The 22,138-nt window shown below is 40.7% G+C and overlaps 2 long non-coding RNA genes across 10 annotated transcripts in view; one reads left to right on the top strand and one right to left on the bottom strand.

The window, feature by feature from the left end:
* The window catches only part of LOC143681349 (uncharacterized), a 173,006-nt gene extending 152,063 nt beyond the window's left edge, over positions 1–20,943 (bottom strand). For all 6 annotated transcript variants that reach the window (XR_013174550.1, XR_013174553.1, XR_013174551.1 and 3 more), the window contains exons 1-3: positions 20,384–20,943; positions 19,681–19,900; positions 18,165–18,348 (exon numbers count right to left, since the gene is read on the bottom strand). This is a non-coding gene — a long non-coding RNA (uncharacterized LOC143681349). The remainder of the gene's footprint in view (positions 1–18,164; positions 18,349–19,680; positions 19,901–20,383) is intronic.
* LOC143681348 (uncharacterized) overlaps positions 1–22,138 on the top strand; it is a 56,568-nt gene that overhangs the window by 16,023 nt on the left and 18,407 nt on the right. For 3 of the 4 annotated variants that reach the window (XR_013174547.1, XR_013174548.1, XR_013174549.1), the window contains exon 3: positions 19,709–22,115. This is a non-coding gene — a long non-coding RNA (uncharacterized LOC143681348). Of the gene's footprint in view, positions 1–19,708; positions 22,116–22,138 lie in introns of those variants that run through there. The other variant, XR_013174546.1, reaches the window with a different exon arrangement.

The following is a 22,138-nucleotide window of genomic DNA, read 5'->3' as shown; positions in this document are numbered from 1 at the left end:
GCTTCTTGCTCCTCCATGTTGCTCTCTCTGACTTCTCTTTATAAGATGTTGCATAATGTAGATAGATGCCCACCCTGATTGAGTTGACCTCACCATAACTGAAAATAACACCAGCAAAAGGCCCTATTTAACATGAGTTCATGTCCCAGGAACTCAGATTAAGATTATGAGCAGGTCTTTTATTGGGGCACACATTTCAACCTACCATCAAGGGGGTATGATCTATTTTAGAATTGTATTCTGAACTCCAAGAGGAAGAGTCAAAAAATCTGTAGGCCCCTCAAGGTGTGGCCAAAACTGTCAATGGAGATCTTCAAGGCCCTGTTCAACCTTATTCCAGACTATTCTTCCAAGGCAGAAGTGGGAGTAGAAAAGAGCATTTGCAAAGACCTCTTGGTAGAAGTACCAATGGCCTAACTGCTCCATAAGAAGTCTCCATTTCAAGTGGGAAAAAACAATGTCACTTTGATTCTTAGTCAAATCCTTATTTTCTGAGAATGCTAAATAATGCAGGAGCTCAAAAATTCTGTCTAGCCCTGAATTTTTCAGTAAGCAGGCACAAGTGACAGGCGGCTACTGGGCACTTGAAATATGGCTGGTCTGAATTGAGAGTGCTATAAGTGTCAAATACACACTGGAATCTGAAAACTCAATACAAAAACAGAATGTAAAATAGCTCATTAATAACTTTCGTGTTGATTACATGCTGAAATAATAGTATTTTGGATATATTAGATTAAATAAGATCATTAAAAAGAAATTTCACAAAGGACAAGGAAAATGGAAAAAAATAAATTTCACCTGTTTTTTTTTAATGTTTTTTTATTGTGTAGTATAACATATATACAAAGTAAAGAAATAAAAAAGCAATAGTTTTCAAAGCACTCTTCAAAAGTGGTTACAGGATAGAGTCCAGAGTTTGTCATAGGCTACCACATGATCCTCTCATATTTTTCCTTCTAGCTGCTCCACAATATAGGAGGCTAGAGGGCTTAAATACTTTTTCATCATCACAATTGATGTTTTTTCCCTCCTTTTTTTTGTGAACAATAACATATATACAAAAAAGCTATAAATTACAAAGCACAGCACCACAATTAGTTGTAGAACATATTTCAGACTGGCATGGGTTACAATTTCACAATTTCAGGTTTGTACTTCTACCTGCTCTAAAATACTGGAGACTAAAAGAAATATCAACTTAATGATTCAGCATTCATATTCATTTGTTAAGTCCTGTCTTCTAAGTGTAATTCCACTATCACGTTTGATCTTTCCATACCTCTCTTTGGGGTTGTGCTATGGCAATTCTAAATTTTTTATATTGGAAGGGTCTGGCACTAATATGGGGTAGGGAGATGGAACTATCTGATGTTCTGGAGAGACTGGGCTAAGTTTCAGGACTTATCTGGACCAGGGACCCTCCTGGAGGTTGTAAGATTCTGAAAAGTTACTCTAGCACCTGGAATCTTTGTGGAATCTTATATATTGCCCTAGGTGTTCTTTAGGATTGCTGGAATGGTCCTGGTTGGGGGTTGGCAGGTTATGACAGGTAGCAAAGTCTACCTGAAGCTTGCATAAGAGCAACCTCCAGAGTAGCCTCTCGACACTACTTGAATTCTCTGCTACTGATACTTTATTAATTACAGTCCTTTTCTCCCTTTTGGTCAGGATGGAATTGTTGATGTCACAGTGCCAGGCCTTGGATTCATCCCTGGGAGTCCACTCCCACATCGCCAGGGAGACTTTCACCCCTGGATGTCATGTCCAACATAGGGGGGAAGGCAATGATTTCACTTGCAGAGTTGGGCTTAGAGAGATTGAGGCCACATCTGAGCAACAACAGAGGTCCTCGAGAAGTAACTCTTAGGCATGCCTATAGGTGGTCTAAGCTTCTCCGCTACCTACATAAACTTCACAAGAGTAAGCCTCATGATCAAGGGCATGGCCTATTGATTTGGGTATCCCTACAGTTTGACACCATATCAGGGGTTCCCTGATGGTAAGGTTTAATAGTTCCATAGTCTTTCTTCCCTCCCTCAGGGGACTTTGCCAATACTTTTTGATTATCTGCTTAATATACTGTAGGAAGTTTCCAGGCATTCCAATAATTTATACAGGATTAAAGAGCCTCTTTCTTATTTTGTGCTTCCTGTGTTTCAGTTGTTCAAATGAGCTATACAGATAGGTTGAATTAGATTATGTACTACAGAAAATTTCAGTTCCAGATCAAATAAAACGTTTTTCCATTGGTCTCAAAGAATATGTGTGGTTCTAAAATATAGACACTGTCTTCCTTACCTCCATGTTCTGAATTACTTTAACCCCAACCTGTTTGGCTTTGTTCTTATCTCTAAATATCAGGTTATATATATAAAACAGCCTCTCAAATTCCAGAAATAATAATCACCACTCCAGACTTAATGTGTCTGCTCTAAAAGCTTACAATCTGGCCCCTGTTTTCTTATAAGCATTTTCTAAAGGTGACCATAACACCATTGTTGCTTTTTTTGTTTCTGGCTTATTTTGTCCCACCAAATGTCCCACATGTTCATTCACATCGTTGCATGCCTCATGGCATTATTCCTTTTTGTAGCAGCACAACCTTCGTTCATAAGTATATACCATCATTTGCCAATCTACTTCTCTGTCAGTGCATCCTTCAGCCACCTGCTTTCATCGGGCATCATGCAGAGGGCCCAAAGTCCACAGTCCATCAACATTCTCAATTTTAGATAATTTCATTGTTCCCAAGAGACAGAAAACCAATAAATATGCCCTCACCAAACAGGAAATCGAAACCTCCTCTTAACTCTTGTTCCTTACCCCATTATTTACCTCTGCTGTTGTTGTGATAGTGCTGATGGTTTCCTTTTGAATATAGCTCATAGCATGCAATAGCAGTTTTCCCCTGTACCCTGAACTTAAACACTCTTTATACAAGAATCATATTTTGAGTAATTCTTACAAGAACTCATTCATATTTCTAGTGTGAGTGAGTGGGACACGTAGATCTATACACCCCATTTCAATCTTGTTCATCTTCAATATGGTAATATTACTTCTAGACCCACTAGAGAATCACATTTGTTCCTATCTATCCCCTTACATTGGAGCTCAATCTCATTAACTAATGGTTCACTCATCTCTAGCTTCTACGTATCTCTAAGGCTCCCATGTTCTGTATTATAAGCCTCTGATTATACTTTTATGCTGGTCACAAAAGTGGAATCATACAGTATTTGTCCTTCTGTTCACCTTTAATGTGGTGAACCACCTTCACTTCTATCTATTCCCTTACACTTAAGTTTAACCTCATTAGCTCACTGTTCACCCATCTCTAACTTCTGTGTATCTCTAGGTCACCTATATTCTTTGTTATAAGCCTCTGATTTTACCTTTACCATGGTCATAACAGTGGAATCACAGAGTATTCATCCTTTTGTGTCAGGCTTATTTTGCTCAGCATTATGTCTTCAAGGATCACCCATCTTGTCGTGTACTTCAGGATGTCATTTTGTCTTACTGCTGCATAATATTCCATCTTATGTATATACCACATTTGTTGATCCACTCATCTATTGATGGGCATTTGGTTTGTTTCCATCTTTTGGCAACTGTGAATAATGCTGCTATGAACATCGGTGTGCAAATGTCTGTTTGTGTCATTGCTTTCAGCTCTTCTGGGTATATACCAAGTAGTGCTATTGCTGGATCATAAGGCAACTCAATAGTTTTTCTAAGGAACCGCCAAACAGTCTTCCATAGTGGCTGCAACATTATCCATTCCCACCAGCAGTGCATAAGTGTCCCAGTTTCTCCACATCCTCTCCAACATTTATAGTTTCCTGTTCGTTTAGTAGCAGCCATTCTTATAGGTGTGAGGTGGTATCTCACTGTAGTCTTGATCTGCATTTCCCTAACAGCCAGTGAAAATGAGCATCTCATGTGCTTTTGAGCCATCTCTATTTGCTCATCAGAAAAATGCCTTGTCATATCTTTAGCCCATCTTATAATTGGATTGTTTGTTCTTGTTGAGTTGTGTGATTTCATTGTATATATAGGAAATCCAACCTTTGTCTGAAAGGTGATTTCCAAATATTTTCTCCCATTGAGTTGGCTGCCTCTTCACCTTTTTGATGAAGTCTTTTGAGTTGCAGAAGCATTTGATTTTGAGGAGTTCCCATTTATTTTTTCTTTTGTTGCTAGTGCTTTGGGGGTAAAGTTTAGGAAGCTACCTCCTATTACTAGGTCTTGAAGATGTTTCCCTACATTTTCTTCTAGAAGCTTAACGGTGCTAGTTCTTATATTTAGCTGTGTGATTCACTTTGAGTTAATTTTTGTGTAGGGTGTAAGATATAGGTCCTCTTTCATTCTCTTGGCTATTGATATCCAGTTCTTCCATGCCCAATTATTGGAAAGACTATTTTGCCCCAGTTCAGAGGATTTGTGAGCCTTGTCAAAAATCAGTTGATCATAGATTTGGTGGTCTATTTCTGCACTTTCAATTCAATTCCACTGGTCGATGCTTCTGTCTTTGTGCCACTACCACGCTGTTTTAACCACTGTGGCTTTATAATAGGTTTTAAAGTCAGGGAGTGTCAATCTTCCCACTTCATTCTTGTTTCTTAGGATGCTCTTAGCTATTCAGGGTCTCTTTTCCTTCCAGATGAATTTGGTAGTTAGCGCTTCCAAATTTTCAAAGTATGCTGTTGGAATTTTGATCAGTACTGTGTTGAATCTGTAGATCAATTGGGGAGAATTGATCTACAGACATCATCTACATCTTAACTATATTTAGCCTTCCTATCCATGAGCAGAGAATGTCTTTCCACCTGTTTAGATCTCCTCTGATTCCTTTTAGCAATGTTATGTGGTTTTCTGTGTACAATCCTTTATATCCCTAGTTAAGTTCATTCCTAAGTACTTGATTGTTTCAGTTGCTATTTTGATTAGAATTTTTTCCTTAACTGACTCCTTACCTAGGTCATTGCTTGTGTATAGAAATGTTACTGATTTTTGCACAATAATTTTAAATCCCACCATCTTGCTGAATTTGTTTATTAGCTCAAATAACTTTGCTGTAGATTTCTCAGGATCTTCTGATCCTGATCTATCATATCATCTGCAAATAATGAGAGTTTTACTTCTTCCTTTCCAACTTTGATGCTTTTATTTCTTGTCCTGCCTGATTGCTCTAGCTAGAACTTCTAGCACAATATTGAATAATAGTGATGACAGTGGGCATCCTTGTCTTGTACCTGATCTTGGGGGGAAGCTTTCAGTCTCTCTCCATTGAGTACTATGCTGGCTATCAGTTTTTCACATATTCCCTTTATCATATTGAGGGAGTTACCTTTGATTCCTATGTTTTGGAGTGTTTTTATCAGAAAAGGGTGCTGAATTTTGTTGAATGCTTTTTCAGCATCAATCGAGATGATCATGTGATTTTTCCCTTTTGATTTGTTAATGTGCTATATTATATTAATTGACCTTTTTGCATTGAACCACCCTTGCATTCCTGGTATACACCCCACTGGGTCATGGTGTATAATTCTTTTAATGTGTTGTTGGATTCGATTTGCTAATAATTTATTGAGAATTTTTGCATCTATGTTCATTAGTGAAATTGGCCTGTAGTTTTCCTTTCTTATAGCATCTTTACCCAGTTTGGGTATTAAAATATTAGCTTCATACAATGGGTTAAGTAGAGTTCCTTTTTCCTCAATTTTTTGGAAGTTTGAGCAGGATTGGTGTTACTTCTTTATGGAATTTTTTATAAAATTCCCCTGTGAAGCCATCTGTCCCTGGGCTTTTCTCCGTAGGAAGAATTTTGATGACTGATTGAATCTCTTTACTTCTGATTATTTTCTTGAGATCTTCTATTTCTTCCTGTTTCAGTGTAGCTTCTTTGTGAGTCTCCAGGAATTTGTCCATTTCATCTAAATTGTCTAGTTTCTTTGCATATAGTTGTTCATAGTATCCTCTGATAATTTATTTTATTTCATCAGGGTCTGTGGTAATGCACGCCTTCTCATTTCTGATTTTGTTTATTTGCATCTTTTCTCTTTTTTTGTCAGTCTTGCTAGTGGCCCATCAACTTTATTGATTTTCTCAAAGAACCAGCTTTTTGTTTTATTGATTCTTTCTGTTGTCCTTTTGTTCTCCCATTCATTTATCTCTGCTTTAATCTTTGTTATTTCTCTTCTATTTGCTTTGGGGTTAGTATGCTGTTCTTTCTCACATTCCTCCAGGTGTGCTGTTAAGTCCTCAATTTTTACTTTCTTGCTTTTTAATAGAGGTATTTAGGATAATAAATTTCCCTCTCGGCACAGCCTTTGCCACATCCCATATGTTCTGATAAGTTGTATTTTCCAGATAGCTACTGATTTTTGTAGCCATTTCTTCTTTGACCCACTGGTTGTTAAGAGAGTGTTATTTAATCTCCATATATTTGTGAATGTTCTCATTCTTCGCTGGTTATTGAGATCCAGCTTCATCCCATTGTGATCAGAGAAAGTGCTTTGAATAATTTCAATATTTTTAAATTTATGAAGACCTGTTTTGTGCCCCAGCATATGATCTATCCTGGAGAATATTCCCTGAGCACTAGAGAAGAACTATTTCCTTGTTGATCTTCTGTCTCGTTGTTCTATCTATAGAGGAGAGTGGTGTACTGAAGTCTCCTACTATTATTGTTCAAACATATATTGTTCCCAGTTTTACCAACATCTGTCTCATGTACTTTGGAGCTCCTTGATTGGGAGCATAAACATTTATGATTGTTATATCTTCTTGGTGAGTTGACCCTTTAGTTGGTATATAGTGTCTTTCTTTGTCTCTTATGATGTCTTTACATTTAAAGTCTATTTTGTCTGATATTAGGATAGCTACTCCTGCTTTCTTCTGGTTACAACTTGTGTGGAAAATCTTTTTCCATCCTTTCACTTTCAAGCTATTTGTAATCTTGTGTCTTAGATGAGTCTCTTGTAAGTAGCATATAGCTAGATTATGTTTCTTAATCGATTCTGCCAATCTGTATCTTTTAATTGGAAATTTAATCTGTTAACATTCAAAGCTATTACTGAAAAGGTGTTCTTGATTCCACGATCTTATCTTTTAAATTTTATTTGTCAGATATATATATATCCTTTTCCCTCTTTCTCTTTGTATTCTTTAAATTACCCTTAGTGGAGCTCTTCAATTCTGTGCCCTCCTCCAGCCCTCCCTCTCCTGTCTTTGTTTTTTCAGTCAGCAGAACTCCGTTTAGTATTTCTTATAGGGCCAGTCTCTTGTTGAAAAATTCTTTCAGAACTTCTTTGTCTGAAAACTTTCATCTCTCCCTTAGTTATGAAGGAGAATTTGGCTGGGTACAGATTTCTTGACTGGAAGTCTTTCTCTTTCAGGATTTTGAATATATCATACCACTGCCTTCTTGCCTCCAGGGTGCTAGTTGAGTATTCTGAACTCAGTGTTACTTGGTTTCCCTTGCATGTAGTAGATTGCTTTTCTCTTGCCAATTTCAGGATTTTCTGCTTCTCTTCAACATTGATTGAATGTTGAATGTTGACAGACTGATTTGTATGTGTCACTGGGAAGGCTTATTTGAATTTATTCTGTTTGGAGTTCGTTGGGCTTCTTTGACTTGTATATTTATGTCCTTTATGGGGTTTGGGAAGATTTTTCCCCATTATATCCTCAGCTACTCTCCTTAGCTCTCACTCCTCTCTTTTCCTTCTGGAACACCAGTGGTTCCTATATTTGTGTGCTTTACTTTGACTATCATTTCCCTGAGTTCCCATTCAATTTTTCCCATCTTTTTTGCCATTTACTATTTTGAGTCTTCAAAATCAATTATCTTGTCCTCTACATCACTTTTTCTTTCTTCTGTCTCTTCCAATCTGGTGTTGTGTGCTTCTGGTATGTTTGTTATTTGATCAACAGAGTCTTTGATCTCTGTGATACCTGCTATTTTTCTATTTATTCTTTCAAATTCCTCTTTATGCTCTTCTACTGTCTTCTTGATCTCCTTTATGTCATTTACTATCCTGCTATTTTTTTAAGTAGAGTTGTATGAACAGCTTTGATTAGTTGTTCCAACATCTGTATCTCCTCAGGTGTTTTAATTTGGTCATTAGGCAAGACTAAAACTGTCTGCATTGTGATATGCTTAGTGATTTTCTGCTGTCTTCATCACATGTAGTTATCTTGATTGATTTACTCTGGGGGTTGATTTTTTTCAGTAGTCCAAAGCCTTGTGTTTCTGGGATGGTTGTATAGCAAGGAGCAGAGCATTGGGTGGAACACTCACTATGGTGATTTGTTTCAGGGCAGGTAGGGGCACAAGGAATGTTACATTGGTGCTTCTGAACACGGGCACCCAGTGGCCAGGGAGGATGCAGCTGTGTGGGTGCACTGGCCTGGGTGATGTAATCCTGTTGTGCACTGACGTAAGACATGGGGACCTTTGTGTGCATGTGTAGAGCTGTGGCAGCAGGTCAGTGTTACACCATCATGGACTGGGGGAAGATGTGACCCGGTTGTGCAGGATGGCACTTTCTCAGAGCTGGGAAGTGAGGCTGAGGGCTGTGCTCATGTGCGGCTTTAGGACTGCTGTAACGTGCAGTTTCCAGAGCTGAATGATGTGATTGGGGGCCCATGCACATGTGTGGGCCTGGGAGTGCCTTAAACGGATGCACTGAGCTCAGGGAGGGTAGCGTGAAGCTGTGCAACACTATGGGTGGGGGGGTTGCGGGGGTAGCCTAGGTCTGGAGGTTGGTTTCCACAGTCTTTATGTGCTGATAACAGCCTGCAGGGAACAGGGAGATAGTGCCCAGGAGGGGTGCAGGAGAGGTGGGTTGGGCTGTACTTGGGGTGGGGTTGTGGGCCAGGTTCATGCACTGGGGGCTGGTGGGGTGGGGAATGGGAGCGGGTGAGGGGGTTCAGGTGCATGGGGTGTGGGGTGAGTCACCAGACACAGGGCTGCGCCTGTGAGGGTAGTGCAACAAAGGAACGTGGCCTGCTTACTTCCTAGTCCTACATATCTGTCTGTGCACTCCTGTAGGGTCCGTCGCTCTGAGCCTCCACGTCAGGCTTCAGCTTTCTGCCTCTTAGTTCCTGGGCCTCTGCAACCAGGGCTGCCACATGTGGTGTGGAAGGCTCTCCCAGGTCAGCCACACTCCCGAATTGCTGCCTCAGCCACCTCTTGTCCCTTCTCTAACTTTTCCATGGAGCAGGGCTAATCTCAAGCTGCTGTAATCAGCTATTCCTGGAAGTCCACCACAATTAATTTTTGAACATTTTCATTACAATATTTGCAAGCACAAATAGTACTTATTACCATTTTATGGCATACACAGATAGAAGAATGGATAGCTGGACAGCTTAATGATGGAAAGATAGATAACTCTGCATATGTTTCTTTCATAATACCCATAAAACATTTTTTAATTTATTGAATACAAATATATCCCTGCATACAGTGAGAATGGGAATCCTATTTTATGGATCACCACAGTTAGCTCAGTGACTGGTATCTATTCCAAGCTTATCAAAGTTTACCAAACAAGGGAATGTTTATCTAATGAATGAATGAGTGAATGAATGAATCAATGCTTTGCAAAAACACTGTTCTAGGAGCTATAGGAGCTATATACCATTTGCCTATATAAACCTCCCTAGCCCCTCACAGGGAAAATAGTGTCATTCCCATTTTACAGTTGAGGAAACAAATCGGAGGTAAATAATTTGCCCAGGGCTTTACAGGCAATGGGTGGCATTCCAGCATGAGGTCTGTCTGATGCTGATACCCACTCTCAGAGTGGTCACTGATCAATAAAAGAGCATTTCAACATAAGGAAAGACAAAAATGCAAAAGGGTCAAAAGAAATACTATGAATTTACAGTTCATTCATTGAACAAATATTCACTAGATTGCTCCTAGACACCAGGCATTGGGAGAGAACTAGACTTCAATGACTCATAAGCATGTCTCCCATCTTATCCTAATGAAGCCTTACGGTTCTACTGTGCCCTGGAGTGTGGAGTGGAAGGGAAGGGAGAAATATAAGAAACATCGTTCCCAAGGCGTTCCCTATAGAAAGATGGTGGGGGTGGGGCAGCAGCTGGAGGAAGGAGGGACAGTACTCCTCAAAAGTGGAGAAAAGGCAGCAGAAGGGCCCTGGGAAAGACAGAAGTAGGAGTGCAGTCTTTGGACCAACCAATTAGGAAAAAAATGTCCTCACTACGAAAAACATTCCCCTTCTTCCTGGTCACTTAGCCCAATACTCAAGCACCACATCGGAAGCTGATCATGGGCAGATTTCAGCCTCTGTTGCACTTATTTGGTTGGGAGCTTTTGTCAGTGCAAAATCTGCACCACCATCCTGTCCCCTGGAGGGGGAAGGGAGGGAGGCTCGCTATAGGGCAGTCTTCATCCTCCCTTTATTTAAGGTCATTTTAACAAGCCACCAAAACAGATCATGTTTAGTTCTATAATAGCTGTCATTTAAGATGAAGTAATATGTCAATAAAAAGGATTATCATCCAATGAGGGACGAGGTACCAGGGTTGGTTGCATGTTATCAGAAATCCCAGTTAAGAATTTCAGGTTTCTTGGCATGACAAAATATTTTGGTGTCTTTTTTATGTCTGGCATTTTTTTTAAGGTTTGTAGAAGTATAACATACTCTGAGAAAAGTACCGCAATTGTATAGCTCAATACATGCCTATAAAATGAACACCCCTGAGTAACCAGTATCCAAGTCGAGAAACAGAATATTACTAGTACTCCAGAAGCCCCCCCCTCAATACCTCGTCCAGGCACACCTTCTCATCCATAGGAAACCACTGCTCTGACTTCTAAAGCCTCCAGTTCATTTTGTCTTTGTGATCTTTATATAAATGAAATCATGCAGCACATATTCTTTTCTGTCCAGCTTCCTTCCCTCAACCTTATGTTTGTGAGATTGATACAGGTTGTTCCGAGTAGCAATAGTTCATTCATTTTCATTTCTATATAGTACACCATTGTAGGACTATACCACAATTCACTGAATTCATTTTACTGTTGATGGGCATTTGGGTCAGTTCCAGTTTGGGGCTTATATGAATAGGTGCCAGCCTGTTTTTAATGTATGATTGTTATGAACATAATTCCTGTCACAGCCATACCAAATGTGAATGTGAACTTTCAAGGGCTAACAAATTGCTATGGCTGTAGAAAGCAAACACAACTATAAAAGATCTTTTTCTTGTTTGGAAAACATAAAGTTATGGTCACTGTGGTCACTCACATAATGAGGCAATTATATGCTGCAGGCTTCACTGCATAATGCTAATAGTCAGTAGCCAGTGAGAAGCACACAAGATTGATGAGTTCTGCAGGTAAAGAATGTGGGTCTATGTAATCCTAGCAACAGCTGGTTATTTTTATCTTCGGCCTTTAGCAAAGCTCGGTAACTTTTTCATGATAGGATAATGTGTCACTCAGAATTTCGCATATAAACCACGCTGATTGACTTAAAACCCTGTGAGGTAGGTGCAAGTGGCATTGCTCCCATTTTCCAGAAAAGGAAGTTTGGGCCAGTGGCTTTACCCTCCTCTTCACTCTGTGCGTGACGGTGAGTCTGTATCACGGCTGCAGAGCACATGGAGTTTCTAACTGTGAACTGAGAGCTGCCTCCAATAGTCCGCCCCACACAGTCAGCCTTGCAAGATGGCCAATATGTTGCTGGGAAGGCAGTGGGAGGAACTGCAGCCATGAGGTGGGAGGAATTCTAATAATAACTTCGATTTTTATAGTCGTCTTCTCTAAAGTATGTTGAGCACTCTTTTGGGATAGCAGGCCAAAGTTTGTGACTCATGAGGCAGCATTAGGAGAAATGTAGTTTTGGAGATGGGCCTTCACTTGGCTCTTGTAATTACCAGGGCTCCTTTATAAGGCCTGATTTCTCACTCCTGGTTACTAAGTTTAGGGTTCAAGAAATTGATGAGTTAGTCAATGGCTAATCCTCTTTTCTCGTCTCAATATCACAGTATCCCAGCTATTAGGCATTCTGGATACATTCAAACAGACTGCCTGAATCCTAGGGGTTCTTTACCTTTTGCGCCATAGATTCCTTTAGTCATCTGGCAAAATCTATGGCCTTCTTCTCAGAGGACTATTTTTAAATGCATAAAATACAAATATGTAGGATTATAAAGGAAAGCAAGCATATTACATGGTTATATAAATAGTTTTAAAAAAAGTCAAATTGGTAATATAGGTGCTTCTTTATTGACATAATATACAACAAGATCTAGAGGTGGGAAAATAACTTACATAGTTCCAAATAATAATGAATATTTTAAGATATCTGTAACAACTGTAATGTGATATTATAATATTTTCATATCAATTGGTGACAAAGACACAGATACTGCCAATACATCTATAGTTTGCTGCCAATATGCATAGTTGAAAGAAATGTACAATTTCCTGTAGAGACTAGTAAAGGCTTAAGATGTACCTTATTTTTCCCATGTAAATTCACAGACCTCCACATTCCATTATAAACCCCTGATATCTGTGCCCTCAAGACAGTCCCTAGGTGGGCATGCACACACACTCTAGTCCTCTGAATAACCATCAGCTGGTTGGAAACTGGCAGCCTCTCTCCAGAAAGCTGAACTCCAGGCCAGTCGTAGAGCAGTCCTGAGGGTAGCCAGCTGTGAGCTCGTGACCGAGTGTAGACTTTGCTACTACAGCCAAAGGACTGGTCCTGAAGTTAATCGTTACCTTCTCTTCAGTCAGTTCCAAGCACTGCTCTCTGTGACAAGGTTAAGTGGGAGGCCTTCTTTTAGATGATGTTCTTACTCTTTTAAAAACAATTGGGGAAGTTTAGGTGATAGCAAGGAATTGCTTTTAATTTTAAGTTGATGGTAATTGGGCTAAGGATAGCATTATGGTTATGAAACAAAATATCTACATTTTTAGAGATGCATACTAAAGCATCTATGGGTGAATGACACAACTGGGATTTGGAATTAAAGTTTTAATTAGTCTGTGTAAAAAGGGGGATGAATGAAGCTAAAACAATGAAAACTTGAAAATTCTGAATTCTAGTGGTTATTTGGAGGTTAGTTATACTATTCTCTTTATTTTAGTGTATGTTTTAAATTTTTATTATAAAAACCTTACAAATAATTTTTGGACCAGGAAATTAGAAATGAATGCTTTTTTTTTATAGTGTTGGTTTGCTTCTTATAAGTAGTTACTTAATTTACTTCAGTGTACAACACAATGACTTGATTGTATTGTCTCTCTTAAAATAAAAATACATGTTTTGAGAACTGGTTCATTCCAATATCTTGCCAGTTGTAGGCATGGTCTTGCCTCCAAGAGTTAATACTCAAATTGTACAGGCATGAGATTAGTTGGGAAATTATGAAGTTTCCATGAAGCAGGGTATGGTGTAAATGCCAAAAATAAGGAGTAAATATAGAAAATGTGATAAGGGTACAGGAAAGGGGAAATCAATGAGAATTGGCCTTGATTTGGACATTGCTCCCTTCCTGTTGGTCTCAGAGTTTGGGATGGATTGCCTCTTGCTGGTTTAGGCTTCTTTCTTTGCATTTATTTCTCCATGGAGGAATTCCCTCTGGATTCTTAAAACTCTTAAGGAATAGCTCAGGATGGTGAACTGCAGTCCACGTGCCCAGTACTACTACACTTATACACTCAACCCAGCGTGGCCCCTGGCCTTGGCGGCCGTAATGCTGGCCAGGCAGGCAGCCAGGGAATTACTGTGCTCCAGCCCACTGGTGGCCTCAAAGGAGAGCCCCTTCCTGACAAGCCCTGGGGCAGTGGACTCTTGCCAATAGAAAAGCTTCACAAAGATCTACCATGAAAGGACAACAAAGGCAAGGGGGTGGATGCCTGAGTACAACTGTGGTCCCATTTGGTGGCAGTTGCAAGGCTGAAATCATAGCCCCCAGAATGAGCTGGAATAATCTCTCAGAACAGGAGAAAAGAAAATCCCTAGAAATCACACACCCAAGACGTAAGTCCTAGATGATCTAAGTGAAAATAAAAAATTGGATCTTACATTGTATAGGCCATTTAAAGCAAAACTAGTTTTTCTTCAAAATTTTTTTTTGTATTCATTCATTCTCATTCTGAATTATCTGAGACACTGTGACCAGGTTACCCGGCCAGACTATGTTTGTAAACAGATGAAATAGTGTGGACGAGAAGGTGGGATGCACATGTACAATCATTCACAAAAAAAAGCTGAGCTGCTGCTACTGCCATACCCATTTGATCCTATCATGACTACTTTCAAGGCTTAGAATCACCCAGAAAATTTGAAGTATAAGGAAAAACATATAAAATCCATGATACTTAAAGAAGGATGGTTTTCAAGGCTGTCTGCTGAGGACATACCACCTGTCTGAATTTGCTAGGTCAGCTATGACAAATACTATAGATAGACTGGCTTAAACAGAAATTCATTCTCACTGTTTTGGAAGCTAGAAGTTAAAAATCAAGGTCATAAATCATCCAAAATCGGCAGGCTATGGTTTCTCTGAAGCCTATATTGTTCTCATGGTGACTTGCTGGCAATCAATCTCTGCCTCGATCACATGGTTTCTCCTTCTTGGCTTCTACTTCTCCTGCTCAGTTGTTTGTATCTCAGTCTGGATTTCCTCTCCTTATAAGGATTTTAATCATTGGATTAAGGCCCACTCTTTTTCAATTTCACTTCATCTAAATAGGAACTTTGAAGATCTTATTTACAAATGAGTTTACACCCACAGACCCAGGGTTTAGGACTTGAAGATCCCATTTACAAATGAATTCACACCCACAGAACTGAGTTTTAGGATTTGAACAGTCTTTGTGGGGGACAAAACCAACCACACCACCTGACTCACAGATATGCAAAACTTCAACCCAACTTCATGCCTTCTGAGGGCTCCATATTATGTTCCCTACCTCTTTGGATGTGGGGGCCTTCGTAGGGGACTCAGATCTATAGGCTTAATTTTATCCCACCTTTCATATGTTAGGGGTCAAAAACTAAAGCTTTAATAACCACACGCACAAAATGGCAAAAGGACTGCTGCTGCCTTGTGTCCTCTAAAGAAGCTTCTCAAAGGAAAGGCACATTTTGTGCCCTTCATTTGTGACAGTGAGGTCCTAGACTGACCTGGAGGCTGGTATACACTAGACATAAATTTCTACTTAATAAATTGCTGGCATTTGAGCTTTCCTCATGTAAACAAAGAGACAACATTGGAGCTGAATCTCCAGGAAAAAACAGTAAGCTAGGGAAAGGGAAGAAAGTGTCTAATAAAAGTGACAAGCCATGAGAAATTTCCTGAGCAAAGGATGTCTACGAAATTTTAAGAACAGTGGAATTTGCTTTCCCATTTTAAATCATTTTTCCCTTCCGAATTATCTCATGAGCCCTACCATAACTCCTAATCCTTCCAGAAGTCTCACATACCACAGCTTTGTGTGAGGTGAGCTTTGGGGAAGAATCGAAGTGAGATAGTATACAGTGTAGGGTGAAATAGACACAGATCAGCAATCACAGCAGCTCTGAGGGGCCCTAAGGAATAGGTTAGAGTAAAGAAAAGGATGGAGAATGGGCCACCTCAGGAATGGATGTGAAATTATCCCTTTGACCAAAATAGACTACAGGAGGCTGACTCTGATGAGAAGGTAGAAGGGAAAGTTGGTTCTTACTGAAAAAGGGGCTGTATTGCAGGAGACACTTGAGTTCTCAGGTTACAAAGGAAAAAGTCATATTTCCTTGATTTGTATGAGAATGTCCTAAGCACACGCACATGCACACACACACACATATTTGCACATATACATAATCATTCCTATTTTTAGGCTTTCCCAAAGCTCCATTTATCTTTCCTTATACCATTTATAATATTATATAGTCATATGTTTTTATAATTATACATGTGAGCTTTTTCTTTATATGTTTGTACCATTAAAGTGCTTAGCATGTTTTAAGAAATGTTTGTTGAGTGAATATTTGAGTGAATAGCTATTTCACATATTGCTTACAAGATGGAACTCTGACTCATTCAATAGAATAAGATTTCATTTATCATCAAGAAGCTGATACCTGTTTTATTCCTGTCTTTCTCCATCTCCCTGAACCATTTAGATGAACCCTGGGCTTCAAGAAGTATTAACTCTGGGTGACCCACACTGGAATCCATAATACTCCTCCATGTGCCAGTTTCTGGCAGAGGAGGATGTGTGGACAGGTTGGCATGGCCATGTCACTCTCACTGGGCTGGCAAAACTGGCCCAGTTGCACAGCCCGATATAGAGTTTGTGATCTCCAATCACAGGCAGAGATTGGAGTAATGTGGCCACACGCCAAGGAATACCAAGGAATTCTGGCTACTACTAGAAGCCAGAAGAGGCAAAGAATGTTTTACCCCAAGAGCCCAAAAGACAATGCGTGGCCCAGCCAACATCTTGATTCCAGATCTGTGGCCTCTAGATATGCGAGAGAATAGATTTGTTTTAAATTGTCAAGATTGTGGTAATTTGTCACAGCAGACCTAGGAAACTAATATAGGACTCAATAATACAAGGCTGATAATAGTCACAGCCACCATGTATTGTGCCCTGACAACATATAGGATATGCTCTGCATGACATACAGTTCCCCCATTTAATCCTCATTAGATGAAGAAACTGAGATCACACAGTTACTAAACAGCAGAGCAAGGATTTAAATCCTAGTCTGTCTGACTCCAAAGACCATGCACATGAACGCTACACTACACTGTCTATTCCATTATCTTACATCAAGATTTATTGACCAAAATGAGAGCCAAACTCCAGCAGTTCTTAAAGATTTAGCTGAGGCTAGTTTTAGTTCTTAAACTTTCTTTCTTCGCTCACATGCCCTCTCACATTTGGTTATTTTGGTTCTTTCTAGTGTCACTAAAAAAAAAATGAGGTACAAACTACTATTAGCCCATTTTCCAAATAAGGAAACAGAGACACAGAGAAGTTAATTTCACTTGCTCATCAAAATTCATCCTGCGGGCTGTGCAACAGTGGCTCCGTGGCAGAATTCTCACCTGCTATACCGGAGACCTGGGTTCGATTTCCGAAGCCTGCCCGTGCCAAAAAAAAAAAAAAGTCATCCCCCAAAGCCTGGTCCTAGAAACTGTATTCTTCCCATTCTTGTACAGATGCCCCTGCAGAATCTTAGTCTGGATCAAGAAGAAATAACTGCTACTCTCTATTTTGTTTAAAGTGGCTTTTAGTTATTGGAATAGGTATCCCAGCTCTCTGTGCACAGGCCCTCTAAAATGCAAAGTACCCAGGTACTTGTCTCTGAGGTAATAAACTCACAAATGATTCCTGTCAAAATGAAACCTGTAATATTTTGTTGCCAGTGGAGTGTGTGTATTTTTCCCATTTTAACAACGGGGCGTCTCTCTTCATCAGAAACATTAGGTCACAAAAGCCAATCTCATCTACATCTTTACAATGTTGTTTATCATCTTTCTGCATGCAGGAGATAGAACTGGTAATGAAGCAGCCAAATTGGATCCCAGGGAAGATTTGTCCTGACTCAGACTACTTCCAGAATCCATTCAGAATGCTTCTGACTTATCATTAAGTCCTCTGAAACCATTTATTTTGGGCCAGCTTTTCAGGATAGGACATCAATTGTATGCCAGTTTTGGGAATTATGCAGCTGATGAAATGTGATGACAAAGCATGCACTGGATTTGCAGGAAAATATAGGAGGCTGTTATAGAAGTCAGAGCTATTACACTGGGAATGTTTCTGAGCAGAGAGAGCATGACCTCTCTCCTACAGTCTCTGAGTTGAACATACAAGACTTTCCACTCCTACAACTCCTTTTACCTATCTCTGCACTTTTTAATATAACATCTACTCCCTTCCAATACTCTTCTTTAAGCAGGTATCATACAAAAGCTAGAAGCCAGGATGGGAAGTGGATCAATGCTTTGTGGCTGTGAAATGGTGAGTGGTTTAATCAGCTATATCACGGTCACAGTTATGTTAAGAAAGGGCAGGCAGCATGCTATCTCATGAGGTTTTAGTTGACCCATGAAATCCAAAATACTTCACAAATCATGAATCATGTTCTCGTTATACTCACAGCTGTATCCACTTGAAGGTGTTCTAGGTCAATCTGTCTCCTTCTCACATTATACATAACATGTCCAAGCGAAGCTGGTAGTAGGGGCACAGTGGTGAATTCTTTCAGTCTTTTTGGCAATATCTTCTGAAATTACCAATCTGCATGCTTTTTGATCCAGCTGTTACACTCTGAAGATTCTCTCCTAAGAGCCAAAAAAGAAAAGTGTATGTATAGGAATATATGTGAAAGGGGAATAATCACAACATAGTGCTCAGTGGTTTCAGAAAGAAAGCAAAACTCCCAATAGGGAACAAGTTACAGTTACAGTTTCAGTAATAGGAAATGGTGAAGAAAGCATGGTAAATATACATTAGGAAATATCATGCAGCTATTAAAAAGAATGAGTTAGATCTATGTGCCTGAACCTAGAAGGATGTCCACAGATTCTTAAATGAAAGAAAGCAAGTGGAAAAGTAATGTGCACAATACTTTATGATCAAACTTAAAAATAACTAGGGTTTAGTGTCCCCAGAACAATTATCATCACAATAACATCATCTGTTAGGTTTGAGGTGGGTCCATCAGCATATCCATAAGGCAAAGGGGATTTTGAAGATTCAGTCAGATGGCTTCAGTCTAGCTCGTTTTGGAGACCGGACGAAGAACTCGATAATATATGTGTCTGGTCCAAGCTTCTATTGGTGTGCCCTGGTAATCCTCATGCAACAAAAATACCTTTTCCCTCCAGAGAAATCCCACAAAGTTGGAGTTTTGGTGGGCTGTTAGCTTGAAGAGTAGGATGACATCATTGCAGATTTTCTTTTTCAAAATATTCATGGCACAAAAGGTTCGGGATGGGAGGTGAGGAGGAAGACCAACATGTATAAAAGTTCCCCAAGTGATCTTGATCCAGTTGTAAATAACTGTCTTAAAAGTATATACCCTGGGCGGGCCACAGTGGCTCAGCAGGCAGAGTTCTCACTTGTTGCCATGCTGGAGACCCGGGTTTGATTCCTGGTGCCTGCCCATGCAAAAAAAAAAAAAGAATATGTGTGTGTGTGTGTGTGTGTGTGTGTGTGTGTGTGTGTGTGAGTGTACCCTGCTTCAAGTCTCAAGAGGCATTTGTAATGATGATGGTGATAGCATTTACAATGTGCCAGACACAGATCCAAGGGTACTAGCATAAACTAATTCATTTAATTCTCGCAACAACAAAGAAGGTATTATTACTCCCATCTTACAGATAAGAAAAGACAGGTTCAGAAACATGCCCAAGATTAGAGCTACTTAGTGGTGGAGCAGGGTTTAAGTCTGGCTTCAGAGTCAGTGTGGAGGGGTATGAGTCTGAGTAAACACAAAAAGGGCAGGTTCATGAGTCAAGGAAACATTTCCATGTTCAAGTTTTTCATTTATCTTGTCTCTTAGAAGAGACTTAAAGAGTTCACCTGCTCTTGTGCTCCCGGTCCCTGGGTTGCTCTTGCCCTCTGAATTGTTCAGTGGGTCTGGAGAAATGATTCTGAGAAGCTGTACTCACCGATTTCTCCCTCTCTTTTATCTTTCAGTTCCTCTCCTGCCACGGAAACAGGCTCCATTCATACACACAGTACTGTGCTGCATCTTCCATCAGAAGACTGTGTTTAAAAGGGCTGAAATCTCACATCTGGTTGTTCTTTCCGTGTTCCTAACAGGTGTCACTTTAGACCTGTGTGGAGGAGTAGCCTGGGAGGACTGGCTTGCCTCTGAAATTACTTGTCCTGCAGGGGAGGAGGCAAAGGTCTAACAGAAAGGGGCAATCTATGGGCAAGAAATCCAGCCAGATAATGGAAGATTTAGAAGAGATAGTGTTAGCAACCGTGAAGAACAAAGTGAACGTATCCCATCAGAATGTTTGAGAACTGAGGTTTCCCTCTTTCCCGAATCTCACTCTTTCTGGGTGCCCGCAAATATCTACTTCCGGGTGAAAGATCCATCCAGTCCCGTCTTCCGCCCCGTGCCTGGTTCCTAGTGGAGGACCAACCCATGCCAAACTCAGGGATGAGAGACTCGGGCAGGCCCGGTCCCCTGGGAGCTCCGTGGCCTCCCTCGGGGAGGACAGGTCCCCGCGGCGCTTTCTCACAGCGACCCATTGGCCAGACCCAGATTCGAGAGCCCGAGGGCCGCTGGGGCCTGGGAGGAAAAAGCCACTGCACCTCGTGGAGCCTATGCCAAAACCTCCTGTTCTAGCAAAGAAGATTCACCTGGCTGCTAGGAATAACCCCAGGCACCTCACTGCCACGGCCAGTCTTCCAAGATTTAGTCAAGCTCCACAGCTCGGCTGAGGAGACAAGGCCCAGAGGGCCCAAGGAACCTCCCCGCCCCGCGTCGTAGCCTGCAGCCTCATTGGCCGCTCTGCCTGCCACTCAGCCAAGTGCCCGCCCGAGCGGACCCTCTCCACCTCAGGCGGTTCCCTCCCTGGAGTAAGGATCCCAGCGCCTGCTCCATTTTCGCCACCAGGGACTGCCACTGGCACGCACAGACGCTTTCTCCTTTGATTTGCCCCTGTGAGGAGGGCAGAACAGGGATATTTTGGTTTTCCAAGCAGAGAAATGACGGTGACAAAGGTGCGGTGACTTATCCTGAAACCACGCGCTGAGATTTCAGAAAAGGGAGTCAGAAAAGTCTCCAGACAGCTCTGTGTTCTCTGCTCCATCGCATTGGCCCAGTGATTTAAGTCATTCCGAGTTTCCTTCCTTATCTGTGAAATAGGGAAAATAATAGCAACTTTGTGGAACTGGGGACAAGAATACGTAAAGTAACAGAAGAACCTAGCTCACAGGTCTATAATTGAATCCTAACAGTATACGTGTACCTACAAAAACTCCCAGGTCTGACCTCTAGTACAGAAGTCTTTCCACTAAACCAATGATTGTTAGAGGTTCAGAGACCATAGGAAGTCCAAGGGCATATGGAAGGACTTCCAGTGAGTTCTCACATAGGAGAAAAACGGGAGTAAACCATAATCCCTTAGGTCAAAGAATAGACATTGTTTCTTGCTGCTTCTACTACTACTGCCGCCACCACCACCAGTGATAAGATTTGAAATGTAGTTCTGGTCAACTATTTGGGGGGCACTCTTCTAAGTGCTTTATATGCATTGAGTCATTTTATCTTCTCAATGACCTGCAGGAGCATAGTTATAATTCCCATTTTACAGATGAGGAAACTGAGGAACAAAGAGGTGAAATAACCCACCCAAACTTAAATAGCTAAAAAGTGTCAGAGCTGAGATTTATACCCAGGCAATCTACCTCATAAACATATGCATGTTAATATGTATGCTATATAGCAAAACATACTTTGTGACAAGAGCTCTTTGATGATGAATTATTGTATCACCATCTACAAGATGCCTCTTGCTTTTATTAAACTCCCAAAGGGCAGGGGGTAAAAAACAGTGAGAAGTAAAGCCTTAAATTGTGAACTGACTACAGACAGATTATTAGAAACCCATGTTGGGGCTGCTATGATTGGAATTCCGTTTTAGCTGAGTACGTTGGACTGTCACACCCTACCACATCTCCACTGAGCTGCTCACTATGGAAGAATGACAGAATGACCGGACCAGAATGGAATGTCACAGCCATCTTATCTAACCACACAGGCACCTCCCCAGAGAGAAACGCCTTACCTCCCCATGATAATTTTAAAGACTTTCTGAGGTGATAATCTTATCCAGTTACCTCACAATCACAAGGGGCACTGCAGTGACTGCAAACCAGTATGCCTCATTCAACACGCATCACAGAACAGGGGAAAAGATTGCCAGGGAGGTGGAAGACGGTAGGGCAGAGGAGACCAGAGATTCAAGGTGAAGGTTAAATCCTGTGAGATGGAGCAGGGATTTATTTGCTGAAGGGTGAAAAGAGGCAAAACCCACAGAAGAAGATGGAAAGCAGTTCTCTCTCAAAGCCAGGACAGAGCTCCCCGAAGGTACCCTTGGCCCCAATGCCTTC

The sequence above is a fragment of the Tamandua tetradactyla genome, chromosome 4 (genome assembly GCF_023851605.1).
Source record: "Tamandua tetradactyla isolate mTamTet1 chromosome 4, mTamTet1.pri, whole genome shotgun sequence".
NCBI lineage: Eukaryota > Metazoa > Chordata > Mammalia > Pilosa > Myrmecophagidae > Tamandua > Tamandua tetradactyla.
Note: the sequence above shows the minus strand (reverse complement) of the source record. Positions and strands in the feature narration are given on the sequence as shown.